Source organism: Mytilus galloprovincialis, chromosome 1 (genome assembly GCF_965363235.1).
Source record: "Mytilus galloprovincialis chromosome 1, xbMytGall1.hap1.1, whole genome shotgun sequence".
Lineage (NCBI taxonomy): Eukaryota > Metazoa > Mollusca > Bivalvia > Mytilida > Mytilidae > Mytilus > Mytilus galloprovincialis.
Window position 1 is genome coordinate 53,744,224 of NC_134838.1, and position 18,442 is coordinate 53,762,665.

The window sequence follows — 18,442 nt, forward strand, 5'->3', positions numbered from 1 at the left end:
AGCTAGTTAAAAGCCAAAACAAATTAATAATAAAAAATCATGCATCAGAGACTCAAATCAAATAAAACACATGCATGTCTAAACCCACATCACATTACTGAAAGACTACTGTATAGACAAAGCACGGATATCCGATTTGAAAAGGCAAAACAATTTCAGTTTCCTGATAGATAGTAGTAAAGGTATATCAAATGTAAAAATTTGTTTTAACTTTAAGTAAAACAAAGAGGCAAACAGTTCTAATTAAAAAACTGTTTTCGTTGTACCAATGCTGATCGCAAGCGTTTGCTAATTGTCTTAGATTTTTTCCCTCATCTGCTACAATATTCCACTTCTATAACTATTTTTTGAAATAATAGATATTTTTGTATTATTTGCTGTAGTTGCTGACGACGATGTCGTTGGGCTAGAAATACTTCTTACGATGAATGCAGCGACGTTTGTAATACTTTTAGCGGATCATATCTAGATGAGGTGATATATTTGTGATTAAGTACGTTTTCATGTAAACGAATGAAGCATATTTTACAGGAAGCGTGTAAGTGCTTTTTGCTGTATATAGTATGAGAGTATAATCGAACAAATGATAGAATTTTTGGATACCAAGTTTCTTAAAGGTTAATGAATTTTCATATAAACAGTTTAGGAAACGTTTGATATAAATCCTGTCTGTACTGCAGTACAGACTATTAAGCTGATGATACCCTCGAAGTTGTATAGTATACCAGCAGCGGTATCGACACAATGCTGTAAAAAAAACCACCAAAAGACAAACAACAGTTCACAAAACAGAACATGTAAAAAGCTATTGACTGGGCAACACGAGCCTCACCAATACCAGGTGATCTTATGTACCATATAGGGTATGCAGTTACTGCTCCACATGTGACACCAGTCGTGTTGTTCATGTAATTATAAACCCGGTATTAAGTCTAAATCAGAAGGCCACATTCGGGGGAAAGGGGATGGGGTTGTAGTGACGACATGTGGAAAATATCCGCTATTTCTGACCTATAGTTGTTTACTCCCACATACATGTATTGTGATTCGGAAGGAGAGTTATTTCATTTGCACTCATACCACATCTTATATCTAATTACCTGCACCAAGAACGCTCAAAGCCAAATATTTTAAAGAATAATAAGCTTGAAGTTTAAAACAAGTTAATTTTGATTGTATACTTTGTAGGCTGAATGTGTTTTAAAGTACAACGCAACTGGCCTGACTGGATGGTATGCAGTATCTTTACAAATAGAAGATTTTCTCTCACCATTGGACACCATTCCTCTTAGCAGTGTACCTTTACAGTTTTTAGTTGTCGTGACTAACTCTTCGGAGAACTGTACGTCGAGACCATTGTTCCCACCCAATATTATCACAGATGGTTCGGTACATCATATTCTTGTCAACAATATATTTAATGTTTCAATTTTTGCCAGAAGTGGTGCAGAAACACTTTGGTAAGATTTTTTTTTATCTCAAGGGTGTGTAAAAGCAAACTATCCAACAGTTCACTCAACAATTTCATATGAGTTGATCAGAGGTACGTTATTACACTTTATATTGGAACCAGTTATTCTAGAAAAAAATGAGGTGATATTTAAAGTCATGCTGATTATAAAGTTGTTACTATTGATAATATTAATTTAAGTGGAAAACAAAAGGGCCTGTAATTGTGTAATTTTCCTAGATTAGTTGTATATAAAGTTTTTAATAAAGTTAAATTGTTTGATTTGTCGTCTTCTGTCATGCCCGGTAACAAAGTAGACATCGTTATTTAAATAGTTTAGTCTTCTGTCATACCGGGTAACAAATTAGACATCGTTATTTAAGTAGTTTAAATGTGATGAACATTCACATGAGAGACATACATTTGTTAGTATATAACAGAAAAAGTTGTATTCATCATTTATATATTATTTTATTAACCAATACGCAGACACTAAATCAGGTTACACACACATATATATATATATATATATATATATATATATTTTGTCAGATTTGTACTTCTTTGCAGGGTAAGAACAATTAATACCGTTTCGCCATTCGGAATGATAAAATCTGAACTGTATCAACATGACACGATAGGAAGAGAATGGGGTGTTGTTGTAACCTGGATACCAACTCTAAGCCAAACTGGAAGCCACGTGTTTTGTTTTACAGCCGTTGATAATATTGGGTGTGTATTCTATCCCAGTTGTTTTGTTCTTATTCTTTTAGTGAAATTGCCTGGAGGAACAAACACTATTCTGTTGTGACAAAGTGATACAAAAAAAAAGATTTATTTTCTTTAATTGTATGTAATATTTACTTTATACATTTAAAATGTAGGACGTTAAGAAAACAACAACAAACAACATGTATTTCAAATAATTTGCTTATGACATTGTTAAAAAAATAATATTTTCACTTCTTTTTGACTTAACATTAATTTTTTTTATAAAGAAATTTGTTCAATATTTGCTTAAAATCAATATACATATATTATATAATTTGTTAAAAAAAGAGGGACGAAAGATACCAAAGGGACAGTCAAACTCTTAAATCTAAAACAAACTGACAACGCCGTGTCTAAAAATGAAAAAGACAAACAGAAAAACAATAGTACACATGACACAACATAGAAAACTAAAGAATAAACAACACGAACCCCACCAAAACCTAGGGGTGATCTCAGGTGCTCCGGAAGGGTAAGCAGATCCTGCTCCACATGTGGCACCCGTCGTGTTGCTTATGTGATTACACATCCGGTAAATAGTCTTAATTTAAATGTATGTTTATGTTTATCCTACTAATAATCATTAATAAAACATGTGTTATGGTTCCTTTGTCTTTCAGGCAATTTTCTGACCAAGTATGTGGGACAATTGTAGTTCATGGTAAGAACAATTGTTTTAAATTTCACAAATATTAATATATAATAAAATTCTACATAATACATATATGATGCTTTCACTATGAGAAAGATTTGTTGTTTTTTCAATCAGATATTAAGTATTGTCTTTTTACTATATAAAATATCTCATTTTAAATTACTACTAGTATTTGTTGAATTGCTGCGTGGACGAATGCACAACGAAAACGCTTTAAGAAAACTTTTTCAACTGGACACATTTTTTAAAATGGAGTTAGGTGTCGATTTTTTTTAACCAAACAGTTTTATTTACATAGCAACGATAATATCCAAAGTAAGTTTTGTAATACACTTCAACCCGAATAATCAGGAAACAAAAAGATTAAAACAAAAACAATTTAGAATTTCATCTTTTTATCTAGCAGGTGCAACATTACCATCAACAACAATAACCAGCACAACCAATCTGCCTATACCGGATGACCCATTGACAACTAAAATACCCCATGGTGAAGCAATCAAACGGTTAATAACGGGCCTTGCAGTCTGTGGATTAGTCCTATTTGGATTGACGGCTTTTGTCATAGCGCCTTGTTTATGTTGTTGCAAGTCAGCAAAAGTATGTGCCAGTAGTAAAAAACCTGAGAGGTCAAAGATGAATACCAATGTTAATGCCGACAACTTTTACTGTTTAGATTACAAAGGTGAATACGTCAGTGCAACACCAGCAAAGTCGCATGCTTTCTCTAATGTTGTATATTGAATAGAGAAAAATAGATAATATACACGAGAAAACAGAAGAAAACGAAAATGCATTGTACATTAAATGGGTATATGGTAAATAAAAGATTGAAGAAACCATGGTTTCTATTCAGTACTTGCCATATAAAATTTAGTATACTTACCTTACGATATCCGGATATCGGTATCTATTCAAATCTTAATCGGAATTTGTGATTAAATTATAATTCCAAACTTTATAAAATGTAAAGAATATGTCGAAATGTTTAGGATTTAAATAAAGATCTATTTGGAAAAGTTAATGCCAACGCACGAGGTGTGTAGCGTCTTATACTTTTACAGGTTTATAATGTTTAACAACCATATTATATCAGTGAGTAAACAATTAAAACACAATACTTATGAGCTATGAAAGTCAAGTAGTTCGAGCATTTTTCTGAGTAAGATTTAATAAAATTCAAACAGATATTCCTTACTGTTGATAGCATTCATTAGTCGTCACTATCCTATAGATTAACATCTTGTGGTTATATTGATAATTTAGAATCTTCCTTGAAGGTGGAGCACGAATGCGCAGTTCATTAATTCGATTGATGTGTTATTTGTATGCAAAAAGTAAAATCACAAAAATACTGAACTCAGAGGAAAATCTAATCGGAAAGTCCATAATCACATGGCAAAATAAAATGAAAAAACACATCAAAAACGAATGGACAAGAATTGTCATATTCCTGACTTGGTACAGGCATTTTCAAATGTAGAAAATGATTGAATAAACCTGGTTTTATAGTGCTAAACCTCTCCCTTTGATGACAGTCTTATCAAATTCCGTTATATTTACAATGATGCGTGAACTAAACAGGCATACTAAATGAAATAGTCAAAATATGGGTACATCAGTCATCATCGTGTAACAATTTTAAAAGGAACAATTTAACAGAACACAAAAACATCTATCTACAAACACATTCATTGATTCGCGTGTCTGACGTCAGAAATTTTGTATACGTCACACATATTTGTCGTTCAATGTATATACAAAAATTTCACAAGAGTTATATTCCTTTGAACTATGTTAAATTTCATATAGTCAATGTGTTGATTTTCTACCTTGAACAGGGTTATAATTTCGTCTTTTACATATAGTTTTTTTTATTTCTATGATATGGAGTATACAATTATGTCAGAACTGAAATGAAATTATTTCTATGATATGGAGTATATATTTATGTCAGAACTGAAACATGTGAAATGAAACAGACACCCTGTCTTGATGTATCTGCTTTACTCGATCCCTAGACAAATACATGAAAGAAGACAGTGAAGTACCGCCTAACACAAACAAACATACACACAAACACATAAATACTTAACACCGTATACACCACTTTATTTCAGAGACTTCTTACTTACGCCGAATGCTATAGTGAAAAATTATAATTGGAACCTACACAAAACATGTTTAACTTTTCTGAAAAAGACTATAAATGAAAACAGAAATATAGCATCTCCTTGTTAGAAAAATTGACCAGAGTTATCTCACTTTAATCACAGAGAGGGGATAGCAAACGAATTTGGAAAGGAAGCCTAATTAACGTTAAAGCAATTTTCCACTGAAAATAAATGTCATTTATTCAAATATAAGGACTTTGTTAGTTAAATCTACTAATTTTATAAGATATTATGATTTTTTATGATAATAGATAAACATGCTATATAAATCCAATTAAGTTGACGAAATCAAAGTCTTTATTGAATCAAAAATAAGAATTCCGCTGTGTAGCCTAAAACAATGTGTCAGCAATATTGCACAGTGAATAATTTGCGTAATCTGTCAGTTTTAATGACGTCAAAATTAATATGTATATGTATATAGTACAAAAAATCCCGTTCAGTCAAGTTCTGAGCTGAAAGCAAATTTGCTCCTCTGAGATGGCTTTTTTTATCAAACAAAGTTTATAAGGAATGGGATATACAGTATAACCTGCCTAATCCGACACCTGAGTATTCCAACATCCTGCTTTACTAAGTCAATATCCATAATGCGCCTCAAAATGAGGAACTTACAAGTTGTGTGTAAACAAAAAATCTATGTGTAGAGATATTGGACATGTTTCTGTTTTTAACAAGTGACTGAGCTTAACCATTTGTGTTGATTTGGAAAGTAGAGGAACATAGAATTAAAGTGTTAAAACTATGGAGCTATTAGATGTGTTCAAAGTATTAAATTTCAAAATAATAATGATGTTAAAAAAGGGATTTTTTACCACGAGGAGCCGCATCACGAAAGGATTTTCGGGGTATGCTTATTTACGGAAGAAGTACTCTCACTTCGTGCCCCGAAAATTTAACCAGATATGTGAAAATGTCTCAGCTCAGAAATGAGCAATCACACATATCCAAGTTTACGATATGGAAAACGTTAATATTACCGCCTATGGAGAAACAATTGCGAGTATTGATCCAATTGACACATTTTTTGGGTCCCAAAAGATGCCTATCCTTGCAGAAAAAACCTGACTTTTCCGTCACCCTGCTTTATCCAACATTTGTTCTGGTCCCCCAGTGTGTCGGGTTACACAGGTTACACTGTATATAGATAAGGGGTTTGCACGTGCTACCACTAACAGCCGCAAAGACATATTACAGAACAAACAAAAGAGGCGAAGCGAAATAGTTCCATTTATTTTAACATACCATCTCGCCTTTACTCACCTTTCCCGTTTGATCCGTGCCAATTGACAGCTGATTGTTGCCAAAAATATAAATCAAATCTTCAATCAGGTCGTGTACAGATTCGTATATTTTTGAAAAAAAACCCACAAAAAATAGGTAAGTAGATAATAAAATATAGCAACATTGAACCAACGTTTTCCTTCTTCAAGGGACTTCAAGATATGTAACTGAGTAATGTTACCACGGGGTTGTATATAATTACCCTACACACAAGTTACACAAGTTTTTGGTAAATATGACCAGAGACACGGCATTGTTGTACAATGTAAACATACACAATGAGGTTGATCAGGGTTTTTTTTTGTAAAAAATAATTTATGCACCATTGTTTTGCTAAGTTTCTTTTGTTACCAGTACCTATTCTGACATCGGACTCGGACTACTTTTGAATGTTCCATTGACACCACCGTATGATTTTTATGTATGTGTGTAAGACCCACATGTAACAACGTATTTGAGTTTAACGAAAGAAATATCTTACTGAAAAAATATTACAGCAGGGTTTTCGATATCACAAACTTCTCGGAATTTTACTGTGCGTAATTACATTGTGTTTGTTTTTCTACATTGGCCAGAGGTATAGGGGAAGGTTGAGATCCCACAAAATATATTTAACCCAGTAGAAAGTTTGCACCTGTCCGAAGTCAGGAGCATTATAGATATTTGGATAATATTTTGACTCTCAATAATTACGATTTCAGTTTTACACTGGTGTCTTTTCCTTGAAACCACCGTATAATTTTTATATTTATACATTTCAACTTGGATTTGCTCATGTATGTGGAACTCCCATCCAACAACGTATTTGATTCAATGAAATAAAATTCTTACTGAAAAATTAATACACAAGGGTTTTCGATATCACAAACTTGTCAGAATATTTACCCAGTTTCATCATCATTAATATATATAAATTAACGTGTTGACATCTTTTAAATACGTTTCAAATTTCATCTGTAATGGCAATACTCTATACATCGCACAAAAATGTCGTTATTCATAAAAAAAAACCATATCCTGTAAATGGACTCATTCATAATGAAAGTTTCAATACTGTTGGCGAGTATATGATGTTTTGGAAGTAATATTTATTTATTTTTTGCGCCTTTGCATCTGAAATAAACACATTTATCATAAAAACAGTTGTTGGCATGATACGGATTATGCTATTATGATGACATGAAATCCCTATGATACTAAACCCCTGACGGAACAGATTATGGTTGATTCTAAATTGATGTAGACATAATCTTGCAATCAGTTTTTGAGTTAAATTGAAGTGTGGGACTGGTTTGTCAGTTACTGTTACTAGCCCTTTGTTAAATTATGTATCATTGTCAATTTGCTTAGTTTGTTCTGTTATCTATTCTAACATAGGACTCGGATTGTTTTAACTGTGTGCGTATTACTGTGTGGTAATTTTTCCATTAAGGGTTGAGATCTCAGAAAACATGTTTAACCCACCGCATTTTTGCGACTGTCCCAAGTCAGGATCATCTAGCCTTTGTTAGTCTTTTGTGTCGTTGTTCTTAAATTTTGGTTCATTTGTATGTTTCGGAGTTTAGGTATCTATTTCGGTGAATTTATATCCATTTTTTCTGAGGGCCGGCTCAGGTCAGCCTAAGCGTGCAGGATTTTCTCGATATGTTGGTATGTCGAACTATTGGTGGTTTTGGACTGTTGTTAATCGTCTACACTGTTATAAAGCATAAGGCGTTTTTGCAATAATTAGAGAAGCCAATGGTTCCCCTGAACAGGTAATTTATGAGTCATTAGGAATTCAATTATTAAGGGCATACGATACAGTTTTGATTCCATATTTACAGTTTGTTGACAATTTGCACATAGGCAATTTTTTGCCTGATTAAATCAAATATGAAATAAAACATATACCTTCATGTGCTACTTTTTTTTAGTAAAATGAGGTCGAAATTTTATATATACATTTGCTCAAAATTCGGATTTGTGGATGTATTTTTCCTTTCTACAGAAACACATAACTTTTTTCTTTTAAAAGATAAACACAAGCTGTTTTTTGTTAAATTATTCGTAAGTTCTGTTTAATATCAATGTAGTTAAATTTGTGCAATTTGCTTTTTAAAAGAAACTCATATTTATCAAATCTTCACAAATGTATAAAAAAAACATAATTTTTTGCTGTATATTTAACTAATTTTAAAAAATAAAACTTTTTACATTTTCATGAAAATTTGCACACATTATCGTCTTACGTAATCAAACCAAATGGCATTATAAAAAAGAGGGGTCCCTGAACTCGTTTTGAAGTTAAATAAGTTTGAATGATAAAAATCAGTCAAAAAACTGAATGTTTTCCCGATAAGTCGTAGTTTGACATTGCGAAAATAATATTTTACGTTAGCAACATGAGCAACGTCATTACCTCCCCTGTAACTGTATTGTATGCCCTTAATGAAAATGTTTCCAAGAAAGTTGAAAGGTTTTTTTTATATGAAAAAAAAAATAAGTAAAATAAAATTAGATGTTAGCTGGCAATGCAATGGAATGAGAACAAGTTTTTGTGTTTATTTCACCATAACTATAGTTAAGCGGTTTTACGGAAATAATATCCCCTTGACTTAACGATATGACACACTGAATAGTACCACTGTGTTGAAACGTGTCAGTTTTGTCATGTTCAGCTGTATATCCATACACTATTGCATAATCATTTTGGAAAATGGCAAAGTAAGCGCTGTTTGTTTCGCTCCTTATAGTAGCTGATGTAAGGTATAGACCAGGTAAAATGTCCTGATGTATTCAGACTTGAAACATCAACTCCATAGTTGCTTCTCACGGGGTCAAACAATATTTGGCTTCCTCTGTCTATTTTAGCTGCGTTAGCATGTACAAATACAATAAAACCAACTATAAAACAAAAGAAAAAAAAAAGAACAATAAAGCATCTGGTAATAACCTTCAGGGCACTCAATAGATGCTTACGGAACAGCAAACGTATTGAGAGAAGATTAAAATAAATGCAATATGTTTAAGGTCTGTTTTGTACTTAAATTGTTCAACAAACTAGTATTGGCTAAACAGGGAAAATCATCTTCGCTAGCCAAAGGTTACGGTCAACTCACTGGAGAGGAGGAGCGTGGATCGTTACCCTTGGCTACCGAAGATGAAGGAAAGTGTGCTCCAGAGAGTATACAAATTCAGAAATATTTGACCTATTGACTCCCAAATCGATAGACACCTCCGACGTTCTTCTATTTGCAAAAGTTGCATTATGATCAGACAAAGGCAACTCAAGTTACTGTCTGGATGGCACACAGACCGAAGGACGGAAAAACAGATGTTCTACGCATTTATCATAGGATTTCGCAATTACTTCGGGGAACATAAAAAGAAATATGTAATAAGTTTATGATATATATTTAAGTCAAAAAGGGTACAACATCACCATAAAATAACTATAAAATGAACAAATATTAGAGATTTCGGATAACAGATATCCTTCTTCAATAGTAGCACGATGTCAAATGAATCATGTCAATGTATTTAAACTGAGAAACTATCAAAATCTTGAAATTTATTCAATTTAAGCGAACACCACAGACGCTGGTACAATTTTAAAATTTCCAAACAGTACACGGCGGAAAGATTACAAAGATATGCCAAATAAAAATAATTATTTGCAATGTGAATTGGCACAACTCTAAATTTTCAAAGGTTGTGACAGTTTAGATGTTATAGCTGCATGGAGGGCAGTCCTCAAACAAAACAAATCAAAAATGGACTAACCGATCCAAGTTGGTATAATATTTCAAATTTGACAACGGTAGGGCAATTGCAACAGAAACTACATATTTAAGCCTCCCAAACGAATAGCAGTTTAATAATAATTAGAAAAATAAGTTTTATCTAATAAGGTAAAATAATTGAACGTGGCTCCGTACTTATACATCCATCCCAAATAAATGGAGCCTTGTAACTTAAACTGGTATTTTAAAAAAATCTTCAAACTTTAAAGCCAGTACGGAAGACGGAGTTACTGGAAACAAGTGATGACAGGAAAATGAGTGACTCGTTCTGTGTTTTTCATTATAAGTTTAAGATATATATATACTAGTAAATTTGGAGACCAACATTATTTTAGGCGGTTTGTCTCCGAGTTGACGATCGTTTGAAGTATTAATAAATAATAAATAGTTAGTTTATGTAATGTACTGTATATCAATATAGTAATTGCTTTAATTAGCGTAGCTTAATCAATAAAACCCCAAATAAAGTTTCGTAGCTGGCTCTTTATCGCCTTCGTTTTTTAAGCAGGCGTAAATGGTTTTGTAAGTAATTTGTTTTCAATTTATGACAACACGGCCCAAAGAAAACTGGCCCCATATAAACATTCACTAATTATTACAACTTGCATCACTTTATCAAACTCGCACCACTAAATAAAGAAAAAAACTATAAAAAAACTCGAAGAAATGGGTTTTCTCATTAGATTGTTTTCCTCTTCGCTTAGTTCCTCCTTCTCGTAGTATGATACTATCTAGCTGTGTCACACAGAGTGAGAACTCGTACCCCACGAGAGATAATATTACAAACTCGCACCACCAAAGAAATGCTTTGAATAACCAGATAGTTTTAGATTGTCTTCTCTTATTTTAAATTCCTCTGTTCTTGGATCACCTGTATTACACAAAGACAGAGCTTGACTCGCACCTTTCGAAAAAAAAAAGATATACTACAAACTAGCACCCCTGTGAAATGTGTTAATCATCAGTGTGCTAGGTTGTCTTCTTCTCTGAGTTATTTCCTCCGTACTAAGAGCACCTGTGTAACTCTGAGATAGACGATACTAATTGGACATTAAAACTCCTATGGAAGAAGAAATGACAAACATTTGTGGAGAGTTGTCTCATTAGCAATCATACCACATCGTCTTTTTTATATTTATAATGCATCAATACATACACACAGTTTGAAAAACACGAACCCAAGCTGTGTGTATCACCATAAACATTTCAAGAAGTCTTAAAGCCGCAATCGCGCGTTTTTTCTATTTCTAGTAATCTATTTAATATAAGTATGTTTTTAAATTCTTATCCTACAGGTACCTTTCGATTCATTTGTAGCATTGCGGTCAAAAACAGTGTTGACTCGGGAAGATAAAAGTAATTGATCCCTGTTACGTTGATGCAAACTAGACACTACATTTCTTTGTTGCATCCTCAGTCACTGAATTTCACTTTTAAGTTCTGAAAATGATCTGCTTTCTGAAAGAAGATGTAGAAAAGTAACTATCAAACATGTTTTTCAAACACTAAATTAAAGTATAAGTAGCATATAATTTTTATATAAACAATAGAAAACTTGATACAAGAATGGTTTCTATATACTAGTACTAGTACCACGTGCTATACACTTGAATTGAATCCTCAAAATATTACATAAACGTAGCTCTTCTTACGTTTGTTTATTTTTTGTTTTCAAGTCATATATATTGCCTCTGAACAGTACCGATGAATTTATTTACGGTGTTGAGCGTAGCAAAACGTTCATTATTTTTATGTTTGTCTAGAAAAAAGACAATACCGGTTTGTCTATTTTAAGCTTATCATAAAGGTTTATATAAACGGTAGTTAGTAATAATATGTTAGGAAAATAAAGGTGCAGGCTCCAAAATAGAAAAAAATAGGGGCAGCAATGTCCTTACGTATATCTTGTAATAGAACCCTAAACCGTTATATCATTCATTGGAAAAGAAAATAGAAAAAATTGTGTGTCACTGAGCAGTTTCCAAACCTATGACCTATTTGTAAGCACTTTATAAAAGGGGTTGAACAATTCTGGCCCTTTTACAGGACTTTTATCTATACATTATGCATTTTACTACAGTATTGGTCTCAATATCTGATATAAAGGCTAAACAGACGACTGAAATTGTCATTTTCTTAATATTGTCTTACATACATATGTAAGAGCAGTTTTAAAAATCAAATAACCGGCTCTTTTAAGATGCTGTTTCGCTCAATTTGGTGTTTGTACATGCATATTCAACAACGGGCATTCTCCAACATTTGAGAAGAGAATAGAATTCATGAAAAAAAATCTGTTTTGTTGATTTTGTATTGCTGATCATTTAGTCCTAATATACTAAATATAAGATGGTTTGCAAGTTGGAACAAAAACACCATTTTCAATAAACTTTTACATAAACAAACAGTACGAAAAGTGTAAAATAAAATGGCACAAAATATAACAGATAACTTTTGCATATACAATAAATACACTGGTGTACTAGCCTGTAAAATTTTAGTAATTCAGAATACTAGTAAGTCAAACTAGAATACTTTTTCTTCTATTTTTTCCTAGAGCTATGTGCGATTATGATGAACGAGTTCGAGGTTTCATAATCTATAATTATTGTCTTGTAATTCCAATTTCAACATGAACACCCCTCTGGCCCTAATAAAGATTAATATGTTCTAACAAAATAAGTGCAAATGAATTAGTTACCATTTAATCGAGTCGCCTTTTCTTCTGCAAGTAATTGCAACAGGTCTGTAGTGTTGTTAGAAAGTTCGTTCTTAATCCTTTTCCGGTGTTCTTCCATTCGAATTTCTATAGCACTTTCTATGGATGTTTTAACTGATGATTGATGTCTGACATATCTAACTTGGAGACAAGACTTTGATTGATAACCTATCTCTCATTCTGTGTTAAAAATGCACATCATGAACGTTCTTCGTAAACTATTGGGGGGATACAACAGTTCCAAAAAGATGCTATTGCCTATATATTCCTAATAAGTAATGCAAAACTTCGCTTATCGATGAAGATACATATAATTACACACTATAGGTCATATGTTTACTTATTAATTATTTCTTTCGTATTTTGTTCTTCTGATAAAAGAGTAGGACAATTTGATTGCTAAAGGCAACTAGTTATGTTGGAACCCTTTTCAATTAGTTTTTTACTGTCCACTGGTTCACTTCGTCCTTAATCATGTAAGATAATTATCGCCCTAAAGATATCTTTGTTTACATTTTAGTTTTCGATCGTCCATTATTCAACCAAATGAAGTATATTCATACGCATTTTCGCATAACTCTCAGCCTGTGTTTAAAGTATAAATCATGAACGTCCTTCATAAACTTAGGTGGAAACAACAGTTCAAATAAGATATCATTGCCTATATATTCCCATAATGTAAAGCAAAACTTGGCTTGTCGACGACAATATATATAATAACACACTACTGCAAGTTAAACATGTTAAAGAAATCAATCTTGTGTCCAATTTGCACTTCGTAGGCAGTAGGCGTTTTTAAACATTGATATATTATATGCTAGATTCAATCATAACATTGATTCACTTGTTAATTCTTTGCATCGGTAATAAACACGTTTATTCTAAGACCAGTTGTTGGCATGATACGGATTATGTTCTTCTTATATATTTTATGATGGTACAATACTAAACCCCTAACGGGAGAGATTGTGCTTGATATTCATATGATGAAGACATAATCTTTCAATCAGTTTAATTGAGGTCTGAAGCTTGCATTTCAGCAACTGTATTAGTCCTTTGTTAATTTATGTATCATTGTCATTGTGTTTAGTTTCTTTTAAACTGAGTTTTACTGTGCGTATAGTTGTGTGTTTGTTTTTATACATAGGCTAGAGGTATGAGGAGGGTTGAGATCTAAAATACAAAACATTTGTAGAATGTTTAACCCGGTCGCATATCTGCGCCTGTTACAAGCCAGGAACCTCTGGCCTTTGTTAGTCTTATATGGTTTTAATTTTAGTTTCTTTTATATATTTCGAAGTTTAGTCCATTATCACTGAACTAGCATACATTTTTGTTAAGGGGCCAGCTGAATCACGTTTTCGGTGCGGGATTGTCTCGCTGCATTGAAGACCCATTGGTGTCCTTTGGCTGTTGTCTGCTTTATGGTCGGGTTGTTGGCTCTTTGACACATTCCCTATTTCCATACTCAATTTTATGTGTTTATTTAGGTTTATGTTTAACTTAAATTACCAAATGGCAACACAATACATTTTAATGTAAAATTTATTCTTTAATGAATTAAACAAAGAAAGATTTTTTTTGGCATCTCTGTACTGTCCAAGTTTTAAATTTTCACTTTTGTTTAAATTTTGTAAAAATTTGCTCCTTCCAAAAAGTTAACATAGTTCAAGAAAGAAAATGTTAAGTAAGAAGTGAACCAGTGGACAGTAAAAAAAATAATTGAAAAGGGTTCCAACATAACTAGTTGCCTTTAGCAATCAAATTGTCATACAACAATCAATAAGATTCGGAACTATGCAGGCAATGGAATAGGGACCCGCCATGTTGGAGCGCGCCATAAAAATTTAAAAAATAGTTTTTACATGGTATCTATGTCGATCGTATAGGTTGACTTATCAAATATTTCTTTCGTGTATTTTTCTTCTGATAGTAGATAATACAAAGATAGGTTTTATCTAAGATAACTATTGCCTTCATAATATCTTTTTTTATACTATGGTTTTCCATCGTTCATCATTTAACCAAATTAAGTCTATATTTTTGTATAAATCCTAACAAATAAAAAAAAACCTTAAATAGCTCTACAATATGAAGATTTATATATCAATTTATGTTAAAATGATAATATTTGCAAGTTAATTAACCATGGGAAGGCATGAAGAGTGTGTATGTCGTTCCATCAACAATCGGCACATCGTCATTCTGACAAGACATATCTTCAATTTTTACAAATCTTTTATCAAAAGAAATCATGAACCAGAAATTGAAACGGCAAAGATTGCTTGACTGATTTGTGATGTTTTAACGGCACTTTAAAGCACCACATTTAGAATATTTCGTGGCAGCCAACTTTTATTGGTAGAGGAAGCCGGAGCGCCCGGAGAAAACCACCGACCTTCGATAGGAAAACTGACAATCCTTGTCAATTAAGATTGGAGTCGAGTGCACCCTTACAAGCGGAGTTCGAACTCACAACCTCAGTGTTGACTGGCTAGTGATTTCCGTAGTAACAACTCGACGACCGAGGCCCCTAGCAGACATTTCACTAACTAAAACACAGAAAAGTATTTTATTCAAAGCCAACATAATTTATATGAATAAAATGAACACATACGATAGTCTTTTGTATAAAAAAAAAACATTTATGTTTTTAGTTTAAACAACAGTCATTAAAGCAATCCAGACATTTTAGTTTGCGGAAATATTTTCATTTAAAAATCAAAGTGGGATAATCTAAAATTTTATAATCATCTTGGCGTTGTTTTCATTTAAGAATTGAATGCTTCTTTTTGTAACTTCATTGGGGTGTAAAAGCGTTGACCGAAGTACATTTTGTATGAAGCGCGGAAGCGCTTTATTGTAAAAATGTGCGCACGGTCAACGCTCTTACAACCCTATGAAGATACAAAAAGAAGCATTCAATACTTATAATTACATTATTTAGCTAGGATCATGAAAACACGAATTTTATCAATTTTTTATTTAATTCACCTGTGCACTTTATTGTCGGACCTCGTGTTATCATGAATGATAAGTTTTATTGTGTAATGCAATTGCTTAAGGAATAACACGTGATGTGCAGTTAGCCAAATTGAATCAGAATAATGTACCATAATGAAACATACATCTAATGTAATTATTACCCTTTAGTTTACCTTACAATACGATAGGAAGTAAGAGATTATTTTAGTTTATAAGTTTGATACTTAAAAGAATCATTTGTAATGGGTGGTGGAGTCACACAAACACACCTACAATACATCAGGAGGTGGTGCTGTAATCAACAGCTTAGAAGCCATATTGTTATATTTGTTACGGAAAAGTTACATACATGTAAGACATTTAAAATTCGTCACACCACATATGATGTCAGAATCGAGTCAGGCCATGTTCATCCATCCATAATCTTTAAAGGTTTTTCTTAACTCCAATTATCACTGCGTCAGATACATGGAGGTAGAAGGTGATGGCGATTTCTCCGTAATGGCTAACATGATCGAAAATGTTCTTTTTTATGTTCACCATCTAGAAAAAAGTGAATGTTGCAATTATGTATGTAGATGATCAAGATCTAACCTTGAAAAACTGTTCGTTTATAATCCTGTGTATGACGGAGAGGGAGAATCTGCTAATAGATTAGACTTAGAATGACAAGTGGTTTTCTATGCGCATTCGGAATGAGATAACAATATTCACACAGTGAAAATATCTTATATGTAATCAAGTGTTTTTAAAGAGCACTTTTCATATCAGATTTGATTATTCGAACCTTATCAAAACATGATATATTAATCGATTCACTGAAGAGTTTTGCTCAAAATTGAGATAAATTGAAAAGTAAGGCCCATTTTTCAAAACTTTATAGTTATTTTTTACCTTTTCTGTATTAACACCAATCATGTGCCAAAACATGTTCATTATTAAGGTTATTTCATTCGAATTTGTTTCAAAGCCAATTTGATGCAGAGTTTCTGTTTTTAGTTTATTTTGTTAGTACATAAGTTTGACTTTCATCTCTTGTTGGTCAGTCTTTAATTTTCTACGTTGACGTAGTTGTGTTTTGTGTACTATTGTTTGTCTGTTTGTCTTTTTCCGTTTTAACCAAGGCGGTGTCAGTTTCTTTTCGATCTATGAGTTTGAAAAAAAGGAAAATGACAAAAACAACGAACTTCTAGGAAAATCAAAAAGGAAATTCCATAATCAAATGGCTTAATCAAAAGCTCAAACATATCAAACGAATGGATCAGTTAACAACTGTCATATTCCTGACTTGGTTCAGGAATACATGTATGCCTCTGGTTTCTTTCATCTATCTTTTACTTTAGTTTTGAGTGTTCCAAAACATATGTTGCCTTACCATTTTATTGATAAACAGAAAGTGTTAAGGAAAGTCTTAAAACCATATAGAACATATATATTAAAGGGACAGACCCTATTATCGACTATCAGTACGGCAGATTCATTAAAATCTGTTCGCGATTACTATTGAAGTTATTGTTTTTATATAGCAGATTTTTATCTGCCTATTTGATTGCATTTGAAATACAATAGAATTTTTATCGTGTTTAGCAGATTTGATTTTGCCTACTACATGTACCGAACCAAAAAAGTTGATGCAAAGTGACAATTCCTAAGATCATAATGTTAATTAACCGATATCTACTTTATGTTTCATTATGTGTTTGAGAAGCAGAAGATAAGCATCAGTTCGTTAAAAAGATACCAGGAGCACAATGGGTGAGTGGTACAATATATCCTGTAATCGCACTAATGCTAAATCTTGATGAGCATTTGATAACATAGGAAAGACATAATTTCCAGTTAGTCGGTGTCTTATCGAAAAAGAGAAGAATAAGAAGCAAGAAAAATTCCTTGCGGTCATAATAACTTCGAGTATGATTATCGTATTTAGTCTAAAAAATCTACCAATATAAAAATACTGGCTTTGGTGTTTTTTAGCATACATTTTGTATTCCAATGACTGAGAGCCTTAGTGATTCGATTGGATATAATCGTCTTCTGCAATACATTGATCAACCGTCGTTGGACCTAATACTTCTATTGGTATTTTGAAGCTTTTAAAAACTCGATAAACGATGCTATTCATGTGTGTGATGTTTTCGAGTTATATATATTTAGTTCTTTTTCAGAATAAATATTAACATAGCTGAATGTGTCATGGTCCGGGTTTCACAAAAAGTAGTTTTAGCGCTTAAACCATTGAAGATCAAACAATGTATTTGACAAAATTCAGAATGAAAGATGTATAGAGGCTGCAATCCAAATATTATTTTGAAACAACAAATAAAAATCGACTTCATTGCTAATGAAACAAAATATATAAAAAATAACAAACCCCATAGCAAAATCTAAATCGGGAAGTACAAATAAAATGATAAAACTAATCAACAGTTTAAGTGTAAAACGACTGCCTCGTACCTAAAAATGGTTTGTTAAACCTAGGGATTTTGATTTATTCAGCAGGACAATTCAAAAATTTGAACCATTTTAAAAATGCCAGCATTAAAATTCAGTAGAAAACATGGCTGAAACTGTACTGTTTTGTTCAATACTTTCAATTTTAGCTCCGTTATGAAAATT

The 18,442-nt window shown here is 32.4% G+C and overlaps 2 long non-coding RNA genes across 2 annotated transcripts; both read left to right on the forward strand.

Moving 5' to 3' along the window:
* The first annotated feature begins 393 nt into the window (after positions 1–393).
* LOC143082111 (uncharacterized) lies at positions 394–2,177 on the forward strand. Its single transcript, XR_012980293.1, has 3 exons — positions 394–474; positions 1,189–1,460; positions 2,021–2,177. It is a non-coding gene; the product is annotated as an uncharacterized LOC143082111 (long non-coding RNA).
* A 663-nt stretch (positions 2,178–2,840) lies between these two features.
* LOC143082171 (uncharacterized) lies at positions 2,841–3,715 on the forward strand. The gene is made up of 2 exons (XR_012980312.1): positions 2,841–2,882; positions 3,280–3,715. It is a non-coding gene; the product is annotated as an uncharacterized LOC143082171 (long non-coding RNA).
* The last annotated feature ends 14,727 nt before the right edge of the window (positions 3,716–18,442 follow it).